This window comes from Macrobrachium rosenbergii, chromosome 2 (assembly GCF_040412425.1).
Source record: "Macrobrachium rosenbergii isolate ZJJX-2024 chromosome 2, ASM4041242v1, whole genome shotgun sequence".
NCBI lineage: Eukaryota > Metazoa > Arthropoda > Malacostraca > Decapoda > Palaemonidae > Macrobrachium > Macrobrachium rosenbergii.
In genome coordinates, this window is record NC_089742.1 from 61,150,868 (window position 1) to 61,176,770 (window position 25,903).

Here is a 25,903-nt window from a genome sequence, read left to right on the forward strand (position 1 = left end):
ACAAGACTTGTTTTTTTCACAGGTTAAAACGTAAAAATAAATTGTATTATCATAGAAAGTAATTATCATGACTTACGATATTAAAGAGAACAATATACATATTTTTTTAGAAAGCCCAAATTAGCTAACTGATGATTTATCACCAACATTTTTGTCCATGTAATTAATAGCGGTGTAAACTTTACTATTATTATTATGACCATTACCAATGCTGTTCTTGGTAGTCGCAGTAATAGTTTCAAAGATATATAAAAGCAAAAAATAAACGTTTCTCTTTGAAAATTTATATCGCAGAAATTTAAACATATCGATTTCCTGGAACAAACTATAACGAGTCTTGTTTGACAGAAATCTTTTCGTTTTTTCAGACGTCAGAATATCATTTTATACAATTCCTAGAACGACAGAACCAAAAGCATTTTCCGAAGACTAGAATCATCGAACGATATTATACCCCCCATTTCGAGGAACAGCGACAACGGACACGTGCATGTCGTCACCTGCAGGGGATGGATGTCGTGCAGTGATCCAAACCCTCATTTATCTGGACATTTCGTCTGGGGAGGGGACTTTTTGACAGTTCCCGTGATGTTTAGGGTAGGTTCCTCCCACCCCCAATCTCTCTCTCTCTCTCTCTCTGTCTCTCTCAGCTTCATGCTCTCCTCTCCCAAATGGTCATTATCACAGGCAAGTTGCTAGATTCGCAATGAAAATCTACAGAAATTACGTTACACTTGCCAAAGCTGTAACTACATTATTTGTTTACGCATTTTTGGCTTCCAAACATAAATCCAGTCGGGTTGAAAATTACAGCATTATAATCGACCCTGCCTGGAAATTTCAGCGATATCTTCTTATTTTTGTATTTTCAGACCTTCAAGGGAGTTTAAAAAACAAAGCGATAGTCTATTCTATATATGGTTCAAAATACAATATTGCCCGTGTATACAAGACTGAGTAAAACTCACAAATGCAAAATATAATATTCTGTTTCTTCTTCATTATCATTATTTCCATCATTCTCTCTCTCTCTCTCTCTCTCTCTCTCTCTCTCTCTCTCTCTCTCTCTCTCTCTCCTCCCAACTTATTTTTCAACATTTTTGTCTCGGATATATCAGAACAAAGCGAATACTATCACAAAAAACTTAGCATGAAACTAACACAATAATAATATCAAAACCTAAGTCAAGAGAAATCTAGGTTCCCTTTATTCTGTAAACAACAAATATATAGATAATATTTATAAAGAATGACTACTTCCATGTCACAAGCGTCGTTTTCTGTCGGGATGAAATTTACAACAATCTGAAATGCCATCAACAAGTTTGCTTTGCCGATGGTCGCCCGGGCAGCGCAGTTGGGCAACGTTCGGTATGGTAAGCATTTGGAAGGGTGATAACTAAGGAGTGCTAGAAGCTGCCGGCGTATCGGGTCTTTTTGGATATCTAGAAACTAGTGCATAAGACTAGCAACCTCATCTCATAAATACTTTCAGAAAACAGGAAAGTAGCATCTTTTGGAATATGGAATATAAAGTTCAGGCCAAAGGCGAAGCACTGAGACCCATGAGGTCATTCAGTGCTGGAAAGGAAATTGATGTAACAGGAGGTAAAGCTCGCAGCTACACTATGAATCAATTGTTAGGAGAGTGTGGACAGCAAGATGGAAGATAAGATATGAAGAGAAGCACCGTAAAAGGAATGAAAGGGGCTGCAGTTAGGGGCCGAAGGGACGCTGCAAAGTTTAAGTATACCTTAGTTTAACCAGACCACTGAGCTGATTAACAGCTCTCCTAGGACTGGCCCGAAGGATTAGATTTATTTTACGTGGCTAAGAACCAACTGGTTACCTAGCAACGGGACCTACAGCTTATTGTGGAATCCGAACCACATTATACCGAGAAATGAATTTCTGTTACCCGAAATAAATTCCTCTAATTCTTCACTGGCCGGCCGGAGACTCGAACGCGGGCCCAGCAGCGTGCTAGCCGAGAACGGTACCGACCGGTCCAACGAGGAACTGACGCTGCAAAGAATCTCCAGTAACGCCTACAGTGCACCACCTGAGGTGCACTGACGGCACTAACCCCATCTACGAGAGCATCTTTTGGAGTCACCGTTTCCTATCACAAAGCTTCGCATTCCGCAGCAGCAAAAGCAATACAACGAAGTCATTCTTTGGTGGAGAAGCGCAGACAATTCCTACCAATTACACATCAAGTCAGTCATCACTGTCAACCCCTGATCGAACAGCGATAATAACCGAGTTGGCTAGAAAGTGACTGGTAATCAAATCAGATCCAAGTTGATTGCTTGATGATGGCGTTAATGAAAATACGTGAGTTATTATCTTTTTTTTTCGGGAGGTGGTGTTATCATTGACTGGGGTTTGATTTGCTAAACTGTGTTCGTTAATTGGTGGAGTGGTAAATTACATTAGGTTTCTTCAATTGGTGTGTAAAAAAAAAAAAAGCCTCTTTTCGATACACAACGACAATATCATACCTTTCTTTTTCTTTTCCCTGAAGGCTTATTTTTCATCTTGCTACTTTAATTATTATTATTATTATTATTATTATTATTATTATTGTTATATGATTATACAGTTTTCTTTTCATAACTACAGGATAGTTGCTGAAGTGGTGTTCTGCCGAAATAAGTCATGTGTCTATAAGAAATGCTTATTACATCAATTTCACTTCTTGAGAGTGCTCTGAAAAAGGTAACCTGAGGTAAAGATATATGAGAGGACGGTAACTGAGAGATGAAAGCCCCTGACACGCTCCAAGCAAGAAACTGATCTGCCACAAAAATCTGGAATACCTACTTGGGCACGATAATATTTCGTCATTCGCGGTACCTGTATGTTCAGGAAATGCCTACAGAGTGTGTTTGGGTGTGCATATACATACTTGTGTGTGTAAGAGACAAGCGACAGGGATGTGTACTTGCAGAGAGAGAGAGAGAGAGAGAGAGAGAGAGAGAGAGAGAGAGAGAGAGTTTTTAGCCTGTCGGTAATAATTTATAAATAACGGAAGGAAAACAGGCTAGATAAGGAATCCACTACAGAGAGAGAGAGAGAGAGAGAGAGAGAGAGAGAGAGAGAGAGAGAATTATTTTACCCTATCAGTAACAAATCTATACCGGAAGGAAAACAGGCTAGGTAAAGCATCCACGAGAGAGAGAGAGAGAGAGAGAGAGAGAGAGAGAGAGAGAGAGAGAGAGAGAGAGAACAAAAAACTGTATATAACGGAAGAAAGTGACTAAAGCTACAAACATCCTATTCATCTGGACAGGGGACCCACTTATCTGAGACAGCTGAGGCAAAAAAAAAAAATGATGATCAACTGACAGAGCTATAAGCAGATTACTATCAGCCGTAAGAAAGACTTAGAGACCGATGTCTATATCATTAGAGATGACGCTCTACGTTGCATCTGAAGGTGAGTTAGTTAATTGTAAAAACTGGCTAGTTTCGGAATGGAATTTATAAAAGTTATTTTATCCGAATGCCCAGAAAGATGCCACACCAGAGCTAAGGTTTGATACCCTAGTACGTAAAGTTTCAAGGCACACCCATGAAAGAAATGTAAATAAATTCTAAGATAATAAATATGCAATAAACGTCAAATATCAACTGAAGCAGGTCCGCCTACTCGTAGTCAATAGGAAACGAATAAAACATGCGCCGAAGTTTCTTCGGCGCAATCGCGTTTTCTGTACAGCCGATACAGCGTATAATCAAGGCCACCGAAAACAGATTTATCTTCTGGTGGTCTCGGTATAATGCTGTATGAACCACGGCCCATGAAACTTTAACCACGGCCCGGTGTTGGCCCATCCTATATCGTTGCCAGAAGCACGATTATGGCCAAATTTAACCTTAAATAAAATAAAAATAAACTGCTGAGGCTAGAGGGCTGCAATTTGGTACGCTTGATGATTGGAGGGTGGATGATCAACATACCAATTTGCAGCCCTCTAGCCTCAGTAGTTTTTAAGACCTGAGGGCGGACAGAAAAAAAGTGCTGACAGAATAAAGTGCGGACGGACAGACAAAGCCGGTACAATAGTTTTCTTTTGACCGTTTGCGAACTCGGCAGATATATCGATAAATAATAGCGATTCTAGTTTAAAATAAAAGATTTTTTCTTTCCTTCGGGATGCTTGAATGCACTTAATGCCTCACTGACTTGGTTATTATTGACTATTGTACAGTGTGTAAGGAATATATTTTCCATTTTTAACTCATAAGCATTTTTATTTTACATGAACCCTTTCCTAATTGAGAACTTTAACTTTTCTAGCAAACATTTTCTCTTAATAAGTTATTTCTATCAAGCAGTGTTTTACATCATCTATATCACAAGCAAAGTAGGTATGAATAAGCATCAAACGAAAGAGAAAATTAGACGATTTATAACAGAAAAATTTATTTGAATCCACCTGGAAAGACAAAAAAAAATAACCATGGGTACAAATCGCCTGAGGTACAGATCAGAGGACCCGCTAATCCGAAAGAGATCTTTGGGCACCGACAAAAAATGATGGTAATTGACAGTGGCGTAAGAAGATAAGCGTCAGCCATGAGAATGATTTACAGACCAACGACTCTGTCATTACAGGTGACGCTCGGCAATATATTTCATTGCTCATTACGACTGCAAAGTGGATCTTTTCCGAAGAGATCTAAAAAGGCGAAAGTAAAATGTTTACTACGATTAAACGAAAAATCTTTCATACAGGTTGGAATGGAATATAGAATTTAGGCCAAAGGCGCTGAAACGGAAATTGACAGTACAAAGGTCTGCAAGGTGTAACAGGAGGAAAACCTCGCAGTTGCACTGTGAGTCAATTGTTAGAAGAGGGTGGAAAGTAAGATGGAAGAAAGAGAATATGAAGAGAGATACAGTAAAAGGAATGAAAGGGGTTGCAGCTAGGGGCCTAAGGGACGCTGCAAAGAACCTTAAGTAATGACTACAGTGCTCCACGCGAGGTGCACTGACGGCACTACCTCCTTACGGGTTCGTGAGCCTTAGAGGGCTAAAGATTAAGGGGATGCTTTCGTTCCAAAAACTATGAATTCGAGGAACACCCAAGAAAGCGACTTGATTAAATCCCGGTATAATAAATACGCAATAAATATTAGTGTCACCTGAGGCAGGTCCACTTGCTCGTACTCTGCAGGAGACAACAAATCACATCGAACTAAACAAAAGCATCGATGAGTACTGTTGGTTTCTCTCCCACAAAAACTTTCTATCCTTTTCAGAATGCATGAATGCTCTTAATATATACAGTATTAATGAAACTGAATTAATGTGGCATTTTTATGTGTTTCAATAATATAAATGGTCTCATTTTTAAAGAGAACGGCATTTTTCTTTAACTTGTTAACTTTTATTTTTTCTTTTACTTAAGTGAGAATTCTAGTGCCGTTATTCCTTCAATGATGGCATAATATTTCCGGACTTTCACAAGTTTATTTCGAGGGAGAAGCATCTTCAAGGCTGTCTGGTCTGTAAGAGAAAATGAGAAAATTTCTAATCACAACGGATCTCTCTCTCTCTCTCTCTCTCTCTCTCTCTCTCTCTCTCTCTCTCTCTCTCTCAGGTTACTGGCAACGCAGGGTGTGTTACATCATGCCCCGAATTTCTGCTGCCAAATTTCGTCCGCTGGGAAGTCCGTCTTCACGCCGCCAGTTAGCACACCCAGTGATATTATTACTGCTTCTCAGCTGTTGACAAAGGAAGTGGTGCTAATGTTGCTGTGTATGGTGACGATTTTATGGTGATAATGCTTTCATCATTATTCTAAAAGTTATTTCAAGACAAAACTGAGGTCTAGTTTGTCGTGAAGAAGCCTTCAGATAAATTGCTAATTGAAGCACATCTTCCCTTGGGCTCAAATAACACTGCCAAATAACCACTACAGGCCAAATGCAAGATTCCTATACCGTTAAAAAATATTGTAATGTGCAACTTAATAAAAATCATCATATATACGTAAATAATCTACGGAGACAAGTCGTATAATTCTAGCCAAGACCTAAATGTGGCTTGTTCTTGCCCTTCAGACTAAAACCGACAGCTGGGTGGAATTTGTTACATTTTTTTTAAACTAATCTTTTATACTGTTTTTCGCTTGGAAATTGTTAGTCTTTTTTAGTGTACAATGCCAAAATTGGCTTGTGAAATAGTCACTGTACAGAAGGAAATATGAAAATCACTATCGGGACAGGATATTTCTCTTCCAATACAGAAACACGAGAGAGAGAGAGAGAGAGAGAGAGAGAGAGAGAGAGAGAGAGAGAGAGAGAGAAAATACTAAAGAAATGGACCACTCGGAGCCATGTTAGTGTTGGTAAGTATCCCATTACGATCTGCGCCGTCATATTTCGGTCATCTAAATCATTAGTGCTGTTCCCGAACGTGTAATCAATCTATCCACCTGGCAATGAGTATGAACATCGCATCCATAGTAATTGCAGCTCTTAGAGTGAAAGCTCGCTAAAATGCAGATCATTCACTTCATCCTCATCTAATGCGATCTTACATGAGATTGGTCGACATAGACAAGGAATTCGGTAACGACCCTCGGATGAATAGGCAAATGTTTCCTTTTTTTTTTTAAGTTTTACTTACAATCCGCCGCTTCCTTATCAAGAACAGCAAATACTATTTGCGCCCCTAAGGTGTTATAAATCTGTGTTTGAACCTTTATAACGTCAAATTCAAACGTAATTTTTTTTTTCGCGTCATGATAGCCGAAAAGTTACGTCTGAACAAAAAGAAACTTTATTCACTTTGTTTTCTAGGAATCTCTTAACGTTTTCCGATAGCATGATGAAACGGGAGATCACAATCTGATGTATTATTCGCTTCGGTGTCTTTAGGTTTCTTTTGAAGAGAGTTTTCGGATGTTTCCATCCACATCCATCATTGTCCAGAGGGGAAGTGACGTTTTAACCTACCTCCACCTGTATAAGAGGCCTTTCCAGAACCTTGGGGGATGGCTTTATTTTTAAGTATGCCTCTTCATTTCCAAATACGATTAACATCTTAAAAGTTCAAGGCCAGATCTTATTTCCTTGCAAGGTTCAAGACTCAAAAATTGTTTCAAGACAGCCCATTAGCATTTCTTTCTGTGCTTAATTAATATTCGAATTTCACTTCTTCCCTACAGACAAGACAATATCCACAAAACTGAAATTCATCTTCATTGTCAGTAATCTTTAAGAAGGAGCAAAATGTCTGAATGTTGCGTTACATAAAGCACAGGCTCTTGCTCACTGAGCAGCATTAAAACCCCTCTCTATTTCCCTTTGGCTAAGAGGCTTTCCAGACAGACTGACCTAATAATTCCTCGTTCCCTTACCGGCTAGACTACTTTACATGGTTTTAAAACATTCCAGAAGTCTTGATACTCTGTTATTTTTGTAGGGACCTAACATTAAGCCTTCAAGAGACTTGAAAGTTGGTTTCCTTGCCCAGTTTTCCAAGAGTTCTTAAGAATACATTTTCCTAGCGATAAAAAAGTCTTAAACGTTTACTCCACCTTCACTCATACCAGCGTCCTTCTACATACCTAAGGTGAGCTTCAATCTCAATACAACAGAAACTTTCTAAGGCCCTCATATTTTTACCTCTGCTTAGCAATTAAATATGGTCTTCGAAAAGCCTCATAGATATGCTTCATTTCCACGAAGGCCAAAACCATTCATCACCTCTCCTTCCAACTCACACGACAGTTCTAGGATAACAATCCCTCTGTTCACAACCAGGCTGATACTTATTCAGAAAGCATGGAAATGCATATGAAGAAGCACAGTAGCCTTTATCAAGCCGTGAAATATAATATTATGCCTCATTGACTTTCATAACTGGGGCCTTTCAAAGCACTTGGAGAAATTTCCATTGTCTATATACGCCAAGTGTTTCAATTCAACCTAATAGTGGGATATGCCTCCTATACTATAGGGTGAGTGCCGTAACCCCGAACACAGACTACTATTTCCGTCTCTTTTCACTTTCAAAAGGAGAGCAGAGACCTGTATTATCTTTGTGGCTGCAAATAAAAGCAAACGCACTAACACTTAGGACTTCAAGTTCCCTCCACTTGACCAACGTCAAGGATTTTGGCGCCTGAGGAAATTTCCAGACTATTTGATTTTGGATTGATTTTTAGCCTCTTCGTGTAATCTGCCTTCAAAGTTTTAATCTTGATATGTTTGAGAGAGAGAGAGAGAGAGGAGAGAGAAATTATCACTGTAATATGTCTTAATTTAGCAATTACGCTCAGTAGGCAAATGCGCAATAAATCTCTTTATCGGCCACTTACTGGAACAAATGTTCACTGTTCATCCACTGTTCCGAATAAAGTTACACCTCTAAATAACGCTGGTACAGGTTCCAGTCCTCGCAGAAGGAACTTTTCCCTTTTTTATCACTTGCTTATCAAGTACGACGTATAGTAAGGTAATATTTACTACCTCACATGAGATTGATGCGTCTTTCGGCTTTCTAATGGGATACATGAGTCTGCTGGACGGGGTCCGTCGCTATCGAAACAGACAAAAAACAAAGGATTATAAATTTCAAGAGATAAAGTTCCCGGAGAACCTGATTCACAGTATGTAAGTCGCCGGCATAATTTCTCCAGCCAAGCATCTTCATTTTTTTCCTTCTCTCTCTCTCTCTCTCTCTCTCTCTCTCTCTCTCTCTCTCTCTCTCTCTCTCTCTCTCTCTCAGCATTTGCTTCTACATAAATTTACGTGCCGAACTTTGATGTCCACTGCCCAGATTATTAGATTTAATTGATATCAATTTTTCGCTCACAGGATTAGATTAGGTTCGCCATAAGTATGTCAGTTAGAAATCAGAAAAGTTCTTCCTTATCATGCACTGCAGTAACATTCAGTTTGGAAATAATGGATAAATAGAATAACAATAGTAGTAGCAGTTGTCGCAATAGTATTAGTAACACATACTATATATATATATATATATATATATATATATATATATATATATATATATATACATATATATATATATATATATACATATATATGTATATATACACATATATAGTATATATATATATATATATATATATATATATATATATATATATATATATATATATATATATATATATATATATATATAAACTTGTTCAAATTGTTCAAATGAATGTCTGCCAGAGAACAAGCGCTCTACACATCAGAAAAGCCATGGAAGTCTGCCTCTTCAAAATTCTATTAATAGTTATGATAAGACGTCACTTCAGTGATGGAAATCTACTTTTAGCCATACTCGTATCTCAGGACCCCCATTCAGTCTCATCGTTCATCGTAGAAATTGTGATCTCATAAATAAACGTTAAAACCCTTAATTTTCTCACACCCAGTCAGTCAAAAGTCAGTATGGAGGTCTCTCGACCTCTGCAGGGCACGCATTATGTCTGAGATTTACTGGTATATATTTCATATTGTTGCTGTTTAAGATGGCTGGGTCTGGTTCAGTTTTTTGTCCTAGTTCCATTCTCGGGGAAAGGAAGGGAGGAATATGAGATTTAGGCCAAAGGCCAAGTGCTGGGACCTATGAAGTCATTCGGCGCTGAAAAGAAAATTGAGAGTAAAGGAGGTTTGAAAGGTGTATCAGGAGGAAAATCTCGCAGTAGCACCATGAAACAGTTGTTAGAAGAGGGTGGAAAGTAAGATGGAAGAAAGAGGATATGAACAAAGGTGTAGTAAAAGAATGAAAGGGGTCGCAGCTAAGGGCCTAAGGGACGCTGCAAAGAACCTTAAATAATGCCTACAGTGCATTACGTGCGGTTCGCTGATGGTTCTCGGGGAGAGGAAGATGTAATAAGTGCTTAAAATGTAATAAATGCTTAAATGGTTAGTCTTATCGTGGAGAGCTTCTGTCTTCATCCTTTTTAGTGGTGTTGTCAGTGGTCTTCATGAGTCCTCAAGAACTTGTCAATATAATTTTGATAAGCAAAACAGGTTGTCATTGCTGATTTTCGACCAGTTCTGTTCTTTATACTTGTCATAGTCCAGCTACTCTACTTCCATTTGCTTCTGCTCACTCCCGTTCAGGGCATTTCTGGACCTTAATTTAAATCAAACATTTTGTATATTTTTCAAGACAACATTTTTTATTTTTCTCACTTTTACACATTTTTACATTCTAGCATTTTGTTATCAAGAATTTCTCATTTTTGTTCATTTGTTTTAATTTCCATAAACTATTTTTCTGTTAATAGATGTAATTTCCATTGTAATCATATTATGCATACATAATTGATTACAGGCTTAAAAATGAGCTGTATCCAGAATAGTCGGAGGAATCTTACAATAAATCAGTATCAGATAAGATAATATTCTGTCAACCTCTGCTTTTTATATATAAATATTATATATATATAGATATATATATATATATATATATATAGATAGATATATATATATATATATATATATATATACATATAATATATATATATGTATATATATAATCTGATCTTAGTTTACAGTAAGATTCCAGATTTTTCTAGATATAGTTTCATTTTCAAGGCTGTAATAAGTTATGCATATGTACTGTAGTATGATTAAAATAGAAATTACACCCTTTACAGACACTAAATTTTGTTTTATCAGTAATTTTTCATGTATTGATATATATATATATATATATATATATATATATATATATATATATATATATATATATATACATATACATATACATATATAGTGAAAAATTCAATGTCTGTAAGGGTTACCAATAAAAATTTAAATTAATTCAAGGGTAGCAATGTATTTGAAGCACTTCCGTCCCTGTACAGATAAGGTAATGGAATAAGAGATACAGGGAGGTATATAAAGATGCCAATCCATGAAGTGAAAGATTCTTCCAGAAAGCAGATCGTAGGGTTAAAATCGGGCATCGGAATCCCATGATTTTTGGGGTATATTTATAATATTTGTTCCTTTACTTAAGGTAGATTCTATTGTTTGGCCTATAAACAGACAGCTGCTTTTCAAAACAATGCGTGACAGATTCCAGTTGACACAATGATTCAAATTATTTATATGACTGAAGATAGCCGAATTTCGGTATCCATGGCTGACTGAATGTTTATTCTGCATTTCTGCGCAAGAGAGATTTACCTGTAAATCCTGTTTACAACTCGTCATAGTCGAGGCAGCGGATTTTATATACCCCATTGCCTTTGGGATTTCGTTTTAATTGATTATTAACTACCGCTCTACCGATAGTATTCGGGTAGCTGAAAACGTTCTATGGTTTGACTTAACTTTTAATGCTGTCCTGGAGGGAAGTTTTGATTTTATGACTATATAACTTGCTGAGTACAATAGAAGATTAGGTTGGATTTACTGAACACTTAAAGATGACAGCTATTTACGAATCAGTTTAAATTCTTGGTCTTAATTTTCTGCAGAGCTCATAAAAATAAATTTTAGTTTAAATCCATCTTAACTGAGATGTTATGGTAAATGAAATAATGAATGCAAAAAATTTTAAAGATATTTTCTATAGACAGTAAATTTAATTTCTGTGCTATATGTAATGAAAGAGGTCTAAAACGGGAACTTTGTTGACAGTTTTCTATTTTACTTTGAACTGAATACTTAGTATAAGTTGTTTAACTTAGAAAAAAAATTCATTAAAACCGCCCCAACTAGATTCCAAGAAGTTACAATATCGTCTACATAACTCATCCAAACCATTCCCCTGGGTCTTATGGGATTCATTATTACCGATTCGAAGTACTCTTAAATATCAGCAATTTACTGTACTTACATGGATGCCCATAGGACAGCAAATTTCTGAAACCATTCTACTCATTTTATCATTTTATCCAGGGTTAATGTGTAATAATACGAATTAAGGAACTGCGGGTGCAATGTGAACAGGGAACAGACATCTAACTTTACTGTTTGACTTCCTGTAGCAGTGTATGTCCTTTTTAAAAATTTGGGCAAAAGTGTTCTGAATGCCTCATGCCGGAGGGAGAAACTATGCCAAAATTTGGAAGGGAATCCTGCTGACCGATTCTCAATCTTGTAACTGATTGCTCCCGCACATGACACTACTGGTCTAACAGGTATTTTATCTTTCCAAGATTTTGGGAGGCCATAAAAATGGGAAAGTTTCGGAATAATTCCAATAAGTCAATACTCTCCTTATCACTGCCAATTAATCCGATTTTTTTTTTTTTAAAACTCAGTGGGAAGGTTTTGCAGAATATTCTTTGTTAATTTTTAATATGTATCAGTATCATCAAAGAGTTCGTGGATTTTCTTAGAATAGAATTCGTGTTTTGTCTCTCACTTCCTTGATGCTGAAAGGTTGGTCGTGTGCTGCTAATGTTTTCAAGTGTAATTTTATTATATGTATAATGGCATTTTATTTATAATTTTGTCGCAATATTTAATTTATTCCTTTTGTTTGTATTTTTTCGGCTTTGTGTACTTTTAATCTAAAAAAATTTATCAAATGTGCGTGTAATTTATGTTTGTGATTTTATCGTTAAACTGTGTTAATATTTTTGTAACCTTATTTTCAACTTTTGGATATTTAGTCAGCTCTGGCCTTATATTAACATACTATGTTTTAATTTGTAGAATATCCCCGAAGATGTGACGATGTTGCCACGAAACGGAGGAATAAAACAAATAATGAAGATCAATCGTATTCCGGGCCATGTCTACTTGATCGTATATAAATATATATATATATATATATATATATATATATACACATCATATATATATATGATGTATGTATATTATATATATATATACAAATGTATAAATATATATATATATATATATATATATATATATATATATATATATTGGGAAGAATTTTGATACTTTATAGGTATGTATTGACTAAACGTGTGTGTATATATATATATATATATATATATATATATATATATATATATATATATACATATATATATAATATATATATATATATATATATATATATATATATATATATATATATATATATATATATATATATATATATATATTTATATACATATATATATATATATATATACATTGGGAAGAATTTTGTGATACATTATAGATATGTATTGACTAAGCACACAAACAACAGAGAATGAAGAAAAATTTATTATATCATCTACTATGGCTTGCACTTTCAACAGGTCTATTATTTAGCAAACAAAAGTCAAGCGTTCAGAACTATTTCTTAGCCTAGCTTAAAATTTTAAAATATGCCTATATCAAGACAGTTACTAAAAGGTATGTCGTGTTTTTTTTTAATTCCCCCAAACACAAACACTCACAGGAGGTTATACATTTCATCTCATTTCCGCAGCCCCTCCCAACATGCTTGTATTTAGCATTTAATTCCATTGTGAATTTCCGCTCATCTCCATTATAGAATTCAAATTCAAAATATCACCCTATTCCCAGTGTATGCGAAGACTAATTAGGGCAAAAGTAAACGAATAGGTCAATCGATTAATGAGCGATCTTTACACCAAACAGACTAAGTGATTGGCCCCACCTACAAAAAGCTTTACTTCTAATGAAGAATCACGAACTCCGGAATGCTTACTTACTTTTTCGTTCCCATTCTCCGTCTACTTAATACACCAGTCTGGCATTACTGCTGCGGAAAACGTGTGCTTTGCCCTCCTCTCTGTTCTTCTGTCTGTTTAGAAAGAAAAAAATTTCACTCTTTATATAAAAGAATTAGTTTTGGCTAAAACTATAAACAAGTCTATTATTCTATACAGTTCTAACTTCCCAGCTTGTGGATTTAGGTCTATTATTATATATTTACAGCTTTCACTTCCCAGCTTGAGGCTTTTGCAGTAGGTTACTGCACTAGTATATTCAGTAGCTAGTACTGTTATTACTGAAATCATGCAAGAGTACGACATGCAGCATCTGGGCAGTACTCAGAAGTCCTCAAAAAATGGGGATGGACGTAATGGGGTGTGGGCGGGGACCTTCGTAGCCTGAGAGAACGTGCGTCTTTGTACGATATAGGGGAGTAGCGCAATAAATGTGAGGCGACCAACGTGAACTTATGATACTTCTGTGGAGGTGTATGACGAGGGATGGGACTTGAGTTTTTCTTTAAAAAGTAGTTTATTATTTTTAGCAGTCAAAGCCTGATTGCAGCAGTCACTGTAATCCTCTGTTTCTGTAAAGTCACCCTTTCCTAAATTGAATACAGAATTTAGGCCAAAGGCCAAGCACTGGGACCTACGAGGTCATTCAGTGCTGAAACTGAAATTGACAGTAAAAGGTTTGAAAGGTGTAACAGTTGCACTCTGAGTCAATTGTTAGGAGAGGGTGGAAAGTAAGATGGAAGGAAGAGAATATGAAAGGAGGTACAGTACAAGGAATGAAAGAGGTTGCAGCTAGGGCCGAAGGGACGCTGCAAAGAACCTTAACTAATGCCTACAGTGCACCGCATAAGGTGCACTGACGGCACTAACCCCCTACGGAGACCCTCTCCTAAAGGAAAATTTAATGCCTTTTATATAAGATTAGTAATATCACAACTACTATTGTTACCGCTGCTACTAGTACCATTACTCTCCAAAGAAAATAACTTATACTGGACAATAATTGCGAAAATATAGAATAACTGAAGCATCCAGGGTGAACGACAGACAATGGAAAAAGACTTCTACGGAAGCATGGATTGGTGATTAATGTGTAAATCTATTTTTTTATGAAAGTCATCATATGCCTCGACAAGAATTAAATACAACATACGACTCGTGTGTTTATTTGTTTGTATTTATAAATTGTTATATATATAAATATAAATATAAATATAAATAATATATATATATAATATATATATATATATATATATATATATAATATATATATATATATATACTGTATACATATGTATAATATATATTATATATATACAGTACATACACACACATATATGTATAATCAGTAAGGTACAAACGTCCTTTAATATCCAATTCGCTCTACCTTGGAAATAATATATTTTCATATATGTTACCGAAGGGGAATTTTTTAGTTGATAATAAGTTCGTCGTCCCGTGGGCTCGAACCAGCGACGGACAAGAACTCAGGACTACAGTGGACGCTTAACCCACGGCTATCAAGTGAGGTATAAGTGGATATCGGCCCCCATATACAAATCTCCCGTCGAACTCAGGTGTTTGTATTTAGAGACGATATCCACCCACCTCTGCCATGTTAACCGTGTAGTGGTTTGTCGCACGCAGCCATATTATGACTTTTTATCACATCACCGTGATTCATATACAATCATTAAGCTACAAACGTCCTTTAATATCCAATTCGCTCTACCTTGGAAATAATATATTTTCATATATATTTACCCGTCGCTGGTTGAGCCACGGGACGACGAACTTATTATCAACTAAAAATTCCCCTTCGGTAACATATATGAAATATATTATTTCCGAGGTAGAGCGAATTGATATCAAGGACGTTTGTAGTTGATTTATATGAATCACGGTGATGTGATAAAAAGTCATAATATGGCTGCGTGCGACAGTAAACGCACTAAAGGTTAACATGGCGGATGGGTGGATATCGTCTCTACAAACACCTGAGTTCGACGGGAGATTGTATATGAGCCGATATCCTTATACCACTTGCTAGCCGTGTGGGTTAAGCGTCCACTGTAGTCCTGAGTTCTTGTCGTCGCTGGTTCGAGCCACGGGACGACGAACAATATCAACTAAAAAATTCCCTTCGGTAACACATGAAAATATATTATTTCCGGTAAAACAGTGGATATTAAAGGACGTTTAGAACACTGATTGTATATGAATCACGGTGATGTGATAAAAGTCATAATATGGCTGCGTGCGACAAACAAACTACAAGGTTAACATGGCAGGGTGGGTGGATATCGTCTCTAAATACAAACACCTGAGTTCGACGGGAGATTTGTATATGGGAGCTGATATCCACTTATACCTCACTTGCTAGCCGTGTGGGTTAAGCGTTCACTGTAGTCCTGAGTTTTTGTCCATCACTGGTTCGAGCCCATGGGACGACGAACTTATTATCAAATAAAAATTCCCCTTCGGTAACATATATGAAAATATATTATTTCCGAGGTGGAGCAGTGGATATTAAAGGACGTTTGTACCTTAATGATTGTATATGAATCACGGTGATGTGATAAAAGTCACGTATATGTATATAATAATATATATATATATATATATATATATATATATATATATATATATATATATATATATATATATATATATATACATACACACACATATATATGTATATATATATATATATATATATATATATATATATATATATATATATATATATATATATATACAGTATTTATGTTGCACATGCTCACAATGATTTCTTCAATCACGAAGCTTGTAGAAGCGAGAGAGACTGGTTTTGGCGCAAAAAATGAGAAGAAACCCCACAGGATGTCCCAGTATGATATACAAAATACATACACCATCAAACTCCATCTGCCCTCATTCTTGTTGACTCAACTACCTGTTTGGTTGGTTCCAGAGAACAGACATAACGAGTTTCACCTCTGCAATATCATGATTTCAGCAAAGAAGGCAGACTAAGCCATCCCAGATGCACTCTTGCCTGCATCCAATGGTCAATATTGGTTGTACGCACAGGGCAAGAGGACAGCTTGCAAGGACTTACACTAGCTCTTAATAGCCAAGTTTTCCCTACCACTACATGCCTGCCCTCAACAAGCCCTCAACCCGTTGAACACTCCAATGGGTGGCATGACAACAAAGGTGCCCCGGGCCAGAATACTTTAATTTAAGACATAACAGTTTTGATTGAAGTAAGCTGTATATTTCAGAAGTTAAACAGCCATTTAAAACACTAGACACTCGCCAAAAATTTAAAAGGTAAAACTTCAGTTGCGCAGCCTGATTCCCGCCAGTCGTCGACCGGGACAGGTTCCTCGTACATAAATAGGCATAACTTTTCCTATAATGCTAGGTCCTGACCTAACCAAATCTTACCTACCTAACCTAACTTTAGGGCGACGTGCCCTGCCTTGGTCGGGGGTGCTTCGCCCCCCTGGACCCCCCGGTCGGCGACTGGGCCGGACTCACGGACTGGCGGGAATCATGTCGCGCAATGAAAGAAAAATTTTACCATTTAAAGCACCAAAGATCGATGGCAACTATTACACACACATATACGGCAAGATAAAAGGAAATCAACGACGATCACCACAGCAATAAACATGCCAGCGTAACACTGACACTAGAGAAATTTCTTAAGTTGGCCCTATAGTATAATGGATGAACTAGTTAAGTTAATTTCTGAAGCAATCGTATGATCGTTTGCCTCGTCCGACAAGGACTTTCACGTCATTCGTAAAACGACCGCTAGATGGCAGTAATGCTCAGCAAGTTCCTCGCCTGAATAAAAAGAGAAAGCCTGCAAACACCGTCACTGTTCATTGCATTCATTAACTCCTTCATTAGTTCATGATATCAAAATCCCAACGTGGTTTAACAGGTAAACTGTCTTACAATGAATATGAGCCCTTCCATACGGACTTCATACTTCTTAGCTATTTTTCTTTTTATTTGGAATTAAGCGTGCACTTCTGACCTTGTCTTGATATATTTGTTTCATCTGCCTTTCAATTCCTCATCTGTAATTTTCTCTTTCTCTCGCCTTGTCAAAAGAGGACTCTGACCTTGTTTCCGACCTGTTCAGACCGCACAATGCGCAAATCATTGCCCCCGAGACAAATATCCCACAAGTTCCTTCTCTCTTTTCTCTTTCTATCGCGCATGGGCGTAGACCCGGGAAGGGGGGCCACCCGGGAAGGGGGGCCACTCAGGCCATTGGCCCCCCCTTCCCCAATCGACTTTAAATAACTGCGTTATTCCTTCCTGGAATCACCATACATCAGATGATCTTGGAAAATGTAAATGATGATGATTGAGTGAATGTTATTCTTGCTAATAGAACTTTTTGGTGTCCTTGGGATTACTTATTACGAATTACACGTATGAGCTATTTGTGAAATTTGAAATGATGCAGTACTGGTCTTAATAGCAGATGAATAATCTGCTTGCTCGGAATGGTGTATTAAAGCGATTCCCTTTTCATCAGCCCATGAGTGAAATGACTGTTTCTCTCTTTATCTCTTTTGGCACGGACACGCGTGTATAATTGCATATAGAGAAATGCACACAAACTCATACAGGCACAGGAGAAACCAAGTGGTTAGGAAAATCCGTGAACGAATTCTCTCACTAACACACTGATGCCATAATTATCAGAGGAGTACATCGGGTCCTAATAGCTTCTGAAAGTTTGAGGCTATTACAGTACAAGCACATAACGCGTATCCGCTTTATATCGGGAGATCAAAACTGCTCGACTGACGATAATGTTAAATTTAAAAAAAATTTCTTCATCAATCTGCATTTCATTAAAATCAAATGACATGCATGCAAGTCAGCTCCTTCTGATGCTCGTCTGTATCACTCCTTGGAAAAGCCCAAATAATCCACAGAAGATTCTTTGCATCCATAAACCGTGACAAATTGAATTAACTATTAGACTTTTAACATTTTTCGAATACTAGGTTTATCCTTCATGCACACATATATGAATGCGATTTTTAAAAATGACATGTATACAAACAAAAAGATTGTTTTTCGTTTACCGCAGTGCCTGTTAGCATGTCCAACTGCTCATGCATTAATTCATCACTATCGAAACAAATGATGAATAGTCAATTTTCCACCAAGTTATTGATAATCTGTATGGTTTTATGATACGTCCGTGAACTACTTAATGAGGGCCTCTCTGTATAATTTATTAACATTCCGTTTAGGCTGACATGTAGGCATACACGAAAATATAACAATTCATACAACGCAGAGGTCTCATTAAAAGTAACATGTTATATCAAGTGTACGTTATGCTATTATGATTGTTCTTCGGAAGACACTCGAAAGCAAAAAAATATTAGTTAAGATTCTATTTTGTATTCTTTGCAAATATATTCCGGTAACGATGTATAATGAGAATAACGTATTATAATCAGGATCAGAATGCTCATTAACAAGCAGATTGGCCAGCATTGACATGCCATCATGTAACCTCTTGAAAGCGCCTCAGTCTTGCACTAAACAAGACATCATCTTGGGCAGCTTTCGTCGTTCAAGGGACCAAAACGCTTTCATATTTATATGCATCAAACAGTATATCCAATTGTGACTGTATATGTATAATATAATATATAATTATATATATATATGTGTGTGTCTATGTTTACCAGTATTATATTGTATTATTCCTGGCAAAAGTGAAGGTTTTGCTGAAACCTAAGTAGTACATCATTACATGTATTTTATTATGTTATTATATACGTTGTTTATTGTTTTTTGTTATATTACAATATCAATTATATTATTTCTAAATGTATTTAGTACTTCTTCAAACGCCAATAGAAAACTGCTCGCTATGACATTCTCTCTCTCTCTCTCTCTCTCTCTCTCTCTCTCTCTCTCTCTCTCTCTCTCTCTCTTAGCTTATTCCTTTGTGTCTGGGCTAGATGAAGGAAATAGGCTCACCTTCCGTTGCCATATACAGTACATTGAAAAAATATTGTCATTTATAGAATTTTCTCCTCGTAGTGGGTACCGCACACAGCAAGCTGAATAATAATAATAATAATAATAATAATAATAATAATAATAATAATAATAATAATAATAATAATAATAATAATAACTTCTTATGTAAATAGTACTCTGTTGCCCATTAGCAGGCTAAAGGGGAAAGCGAATGTTTCTCTGTGCCTTACCAGTAGGCAATGAATGATTTGCATGAACACTGTTACTTAAAACAATTTTGTTATGATTTAATTATTCTTTTTGGATGTGAGTTAGATACATTAGCAATTAATGCATTACCTACGCCGATGATTATTATTCCCGTAACATCCGTGTTCTGCGAAAATTCACCCATCAATCAAGGAAGAGAAGAAAGCCGGGAATCCAGCGACACAGCTGAGTCATGGTTAGGTATCTGGACGTGCAAAGTTTGTTAATGAACTTGGTTCTGATTGCAGACCGCCGTTGCCAATGAACTAGCAGAACCTGATTAAACCAGTAGGAGGAAGCAACAGACGGCACATTTGAAAAGAAATGTCAACAGAAACGTCATGAACGAACACCATATAGAATGCAGACGAAATGTAAGCAAGAGAATTGAATTGAATATAGAATTTAGGCCAAAGGCCAAGCACTGGGACCTATGAGGTCATTCAGCGCTGAAACGGAATTTGACAGTAAAAGGTTTGAAAGGTGTAACAGGAGGAAAACCTCGCAGTTTCACTATGAATCAATTGTTAGGAGAGGCTTGAAATTAAGATGGAACAAAGAGAATACGAAAGGAGGTACAGTTAAAGGAACGAAAGGGGTTGCAGCTAGGGGCCGAAGGGACGCTGCAAAAAAACCTTAAGTAATGCCTACAGTGCACCGCATGAGGTGCACTGATGGCACTACCCCCCTACGGAGTATATGCAAGAAAAGCAGAGGACTTGGTCAGACTTTCACGATCAAGAAATATTGACGAGACACAAATACAGGAAGGAGGGCCTGGACAAAATAGCACCATAAAGCAACGGAGAGCACACATGAGTGAAACAGGACAAAGCACTTGAAGGCAGGCGAAAGAAGGTGTAAGAATATTATCAAATAAAGGGGTTTAGTTTAAAGAATAAAGACCTACACCAAGCGGGTCTGACCTACTCATTTTCACTTCAGCTGAACTTCATTTTCTCTCTTTCTCGAGTAGTTCATTCTCACTTAACTGGTTCTGCTCTGTCTCACCCTGGTCTAAAGCACGAAAAAATAATGTTTTTGCCATCAGTGGAAAATAGGTCAGTGCAAGGACGCAACAGTTTTTCGAATAATTTAGTGATTATCATTAAACATTACTTCTTAGCATCTGTCTGTTCCTATCTCATAAACTTCCTGGTGCGAGGTACCGTATACGGTGTGCCATAGGCGGCACGCCGTTGGGTGGTATCCAAGGTCTCCTGTAGCGTTCTTTTGGCCAACGCCTGCATTGCCTCCTGTCTTTTGCTCTCCATTTACTCTCTTCCTACCTAGCTGTCTAACTTCTATAACTTTACCTTGCTCTGGCTTTTACTCCCCATGCAACAGATCTCACGGGAGATCGTTTGTAAGTCTCAGAATGTACCTCAGTGGCTTACTTAAACCGATTCGTAATAATCTCACATTCACCCCCACATACTTCTCTCTCTCTCTCTCTCTCAAAACCGCTTTGTCATGTTTCATGAACTGGTAGCCTAGAACGTGCATCGGCTATTCAACAGCAAACTAATTAACAACTCATCCGATGCTGACAAATAGTTTATAATCAATTTACAATATGTTAAATACTTGCTAAAAGTGAAACTACCACTTCAGAGAGATTCATTAACCTTATTACTATCAAAAAGCAAAGCCTAGCCCTCCCCTAATATGCGAGACTCTAGGTCCATGCAGACAAATCTTCTACTGTTATAATGAAAAATAAAATTACTCTACGAGAACCAGTTTCTCTCTCTCTCTCTCTCTCTCTCTCTCTCTCTCTCTCTCTCTCTCTCTCTCTCGTTTTTTATGCATTCAAGCAGGATTTCCCAAGCAACTTTTGTTTGGTAGCGTTAGAAAAAAAAAAAGAGCAAGTTTTTTAAGTGCAAAAGTAGCATTTTAGGATGATTATCAACATACGACTTACAAGTTGTCGGTTTCTCTCTCTCTCTCTCTCTCTCTCTCTCTCTCTCTCTCTCTCTCTCTCTCTCTCTGCCATGTAGAAATGAGGACACTGTGACTTGCATTTTCTGTAAGCCTGCTCTCATTCCTTGACAAAATCTACAGCTTTCATGGCTTAACATTTTATGATGAATAACGTATTTCGAAATTAATTGATCGACAGCAATTCGTTTCTCACTACATGAATTGACTTCTCCCCTCATTAAGTCAACTTCTAGCAACAGCAATAATTCTCAGGCTACAGAATTAGTCTCTTAGCTGCAACCATTTAGGCTAGCTGCAGTTATTAATCTCTAGCTGCATTCATTAATCTCTAGCTGCGGCTAGATATGTATCAGCCTTCGATATCATACTCAGATGGTGCGTGTCAACGGCTATACCACGTTCAAAGCACCACTTTCTCTCTCTCTCTCTCTCTCTCTCTCTCTTCTCTCTCTCTCTCTCTCTCCATATTTTCCTCTTTTTTTCCCCTCTTCGTCCAAGAGTGGTTAGCAAATCAGCAAATTACCTTTAGGATCTGATTCGATTTGGGTGAAGGCGGTGCCTTTTCGCATAAGTTTTGCAAGCGTCATCAGAAATGGGTCAGGTAATGACAAAAATTCAACTACATACAAACTACCTTACTGGATGAGAAAACAATTTACTGTGTATCATTAAAACCCGCTATCGACAAAAACTTGGATGTGCTTAAATTCTCTTAGATTAATCCATTGGCTGCCACCTGGTAAGACTAACGAATGTTCGTAGTTAATACAGCTATAAAAATACAATGGAACTGGTTTTCGGAAACAGGAAAAAAGACAAGAGATGGAGTTAGGTGAATTAATTGCATGTCAAATGATGCTGTGTTTATCGGACATAATGGATACCTAACCATTGCACTATCTCTTAATTGTATCAGCTGTCACTCAAAGCATAAACACACTGGCAGAAATGATAAAGAGAAACATTACGTCCTCGCAAATGAGTTATGAGTCAGGTAAATCATCAGACAAATGCAGAAAGGGAATTTGTCACTGATGTACAAATTTGTATTTCTCATATATAACCACAGTTACGATGTTTTCTTTTTTCAGAATGGGTGAAGACGAGTTTTTCATTCCTCATTCTCATATCAAATTCGATATAGTGAAATCTGTTAGAAAAGATGATTCACCCTGAATCGATAACTTCGTCAAAAGGAAAATTAGCAGGGAGCAGAAAAGAACCCCACGGAACGCCACTGCTTAGTCACCATCAACAAGTAAAACACAGCGTGGGATCAGCATCCGCCTTAGCAAGGGACTCCTTTCGTAATCTCATCAAATGCCATTTACGATCTCAAGCACAAGCTTCGCGCATTAAACATGACTTGCAAGACCTAACTGTTGCAAATAGTGTCGTGGCATTATTAAAATGTAAAAAAAAAATAACTACCAAGTAAAATGATTATAAACGACACAGAAAATGACTTAATAGAAAGTGACAACTTGATTCGTGTTGTTTAAAAACCCATGTGAAATTAATTATCATTTTATGCAAGCAATGAAAAAACCTGATAGTCCTCATTGTATTAATGCCTCCATGAAAATAGAGACTGACATTTGAAACTGACCACGGATACAAATAATTATCACAACCTAAGCAGGTAAAAAAGGCATGTGAAGATTTACAGTTTAATTTATTGGCAAAATTTCTAATTTCCGGCGTCTAGATAAGTTTTGAGACTTCCATTGGAAACTGGGCATGGAACTATTTCTATAAAACGTCAACTGGCTCCGGTCAGGTAATTGAGAGTACTGCTGTCATGCGCGCGTGGCTTTCTCTCGAAACCTGTTGAAATCGGGGCCATTGACAATTTTATTGCATGAGAAGAACGCGTTCAAGAAGCTGCGAGTTTATGTAAGCTACATAAAACCGGTTACGTTCGTGTATCAAACACCTCTGAGACGAAGCGACAGTTGCTGACAACTTTCCTCTTTTGTGTTAAATTTTCCTGGTCGTTCAAAATACATTCTTTGGACACGATGACTGTGGTGACGACATCGACATCAGCGATTATCAGTTTTGCCAATAATCAATAACTAGCAGGCGCTACGGGGACGTCATAGAGAATTATAAAAATGATCTAAATAGATAACATTAGTCCCAACAGATTAATTGACATCTCTAATTTGTAAACCACTCTGGCCTTTCATACTGTGCTCATTCTCGCGCGTTTTCCATTCAGTTCGAGAGTCTTGCTCAATCTGTCCACGATGCTCGCTCCTTCCCTGAAACCCGTATGGATAGGCGGTCGCCTCCGAAGGTCGCGATTTCTAAGAATTAAAGTGCTTCAGATTCCTGCCGCTAATTATCTTAGGGAAACGACTTGATAACTTCTCGGACCAGGAAATATGGTTTGGAAATCAGAGCTAAAAACATATTCTACTTCTTAAGACAAAAATGTAGATTTGAGAGCAACATCATAAAAAGAAATCAAATGGTACCTTTCATCCTCCTTTAGAAATTTGAAGTCTCCCCCCACACCTTCATCTTAGTGTGAGAATCATTGTTCCTCATGGCTGGAACTCACTATTAGAGAGAAATTCAAGGAAAAAACAAGCCAGCATCCGAGCAGCTGAGAAGATGAACTCTTTGCACGGGTGGTCTCCTACGATAATTAGCTCGACGCGAAATATGAGATAACCTGAACTGAATGTATGACTTATGGGTAGTTTTAATTATTTCCATTCGTTTCACTATTGTGAAGTCGAAATTCCGATAATAACACTATTGACTGCTCATGGTGCGAATTTTACAACAGAAACTTTTGAAATACAAGGCATTCCTGATTGTGATCTTAGCGTGGACTGGACGACGTTGAAGTTCTTATAATAGACGGTGAAACAAGAATGCTTTGCCACCGGTCCAACACAAAGGGCAGGAATAAAAATGAAGGCCTGGAGATGAGCAAATTAGATTTTAAAAATTAATCACAATCATCTATCGTCGTTGCAACACCTCCATTAATCAGATTTATTTGAGACCAGCGGGGTATAGAGAGAGCGTGAAGAATAGATTACTCTACTCAAGTGGGCACCATGACAGAATTTAAAAAAATAATGGTTGAGCTCAGGGTTAACGCCCCTGCCTTGTGTAAAGCTAAAGGCAAAATGAGTTTGCGACAAACTTCAACAATCTAGTGCAAACGGCAATGGGTCATAAAAAAAAAGGGACTGAGACCCAACACAGTAATTACTATACTGAAATATTTGGTTCTCTTGCGACTAGTTATATATTAGCCATTTCTTAAGGATGCTGTTTTGCTTATCAATACTGCTTGTCTGTTAGCTCACGGCTCAGGTTTAGAATTCACACTCTACTGCAGTCAGTGCAGGCGTGTTCCCATGATGGGCCTTCAACAAAGTCATGAACAGTCATTTCCACTTCATATATAATTATGAGACTGAGCTGCTGAACAGCTGTAAGAAACTGACTTCCTTTCGTCTTCAAGGTGATAAAACCATTAATGTAAATAGATGCTATTTTCACATCTTTAAAGCTCATACTATGAGAAGCCGCCCCCCATCTCTTTTTTTCTACAGAAAAATGGAATTTATAGTAAGTTCTAACCTTCGAATTTTAAAGTGTTAAACTGAGCTTTTTCGGACAGAGTTCAGCTGAACCGATTGATGTATGGTGGTGATCATTAATTTTTTGTTAATTTAGGCGAAAAATGGAATTGCAGTTTAATGGCATAATCAAAGAGCGATATGTCTGCGGGAATGAAGGGCAGTAAGATCCGTTCTGATAAAACCTACCCCACCGAACTCCTCAATAGAGAACATCAAATGGAATACAATGACTATGAACTCTGCGCAGACTGCACGGCAAAATTTCATGGACAAAACGGTACGATTTACGGAGGTGAGTTGAGTTTTAATTGGTCATCTTACTAAAAATAAAGGAAAAGTTTACTAAATTTTCTCTCAATTATATATTTAATATAATCAGCAGCTATGGCCTTTTCAAATTTTTCAGGTATCATTTTGTGTTTAGCA

At 37.2% G+C, this 25,903-nt stretch overlaps 1 protein-coding gene across 2 annotated transcripts in view; it reads right to left on the reverse strand.

Moving 5' to 3' along the window:
• Positions 1-25,903, reverse strand: part of LOC136847642 (uncharacterized) — a 298,736-nt gene that overhangs the window by 249,495 nt on the left and 23,338 nt on the right. For both annotated transcript variants that reach the window (XM_067119383.1, XM_067119374.1), the window contains one exon: positions 13,638-13,729. The gene's annotated coding sequence lies outside the window, so the exon portion shown is untranslated. The remainder of the gene's footprint in view (positions 1-13,637; positions 13,730-25,903) is intronic.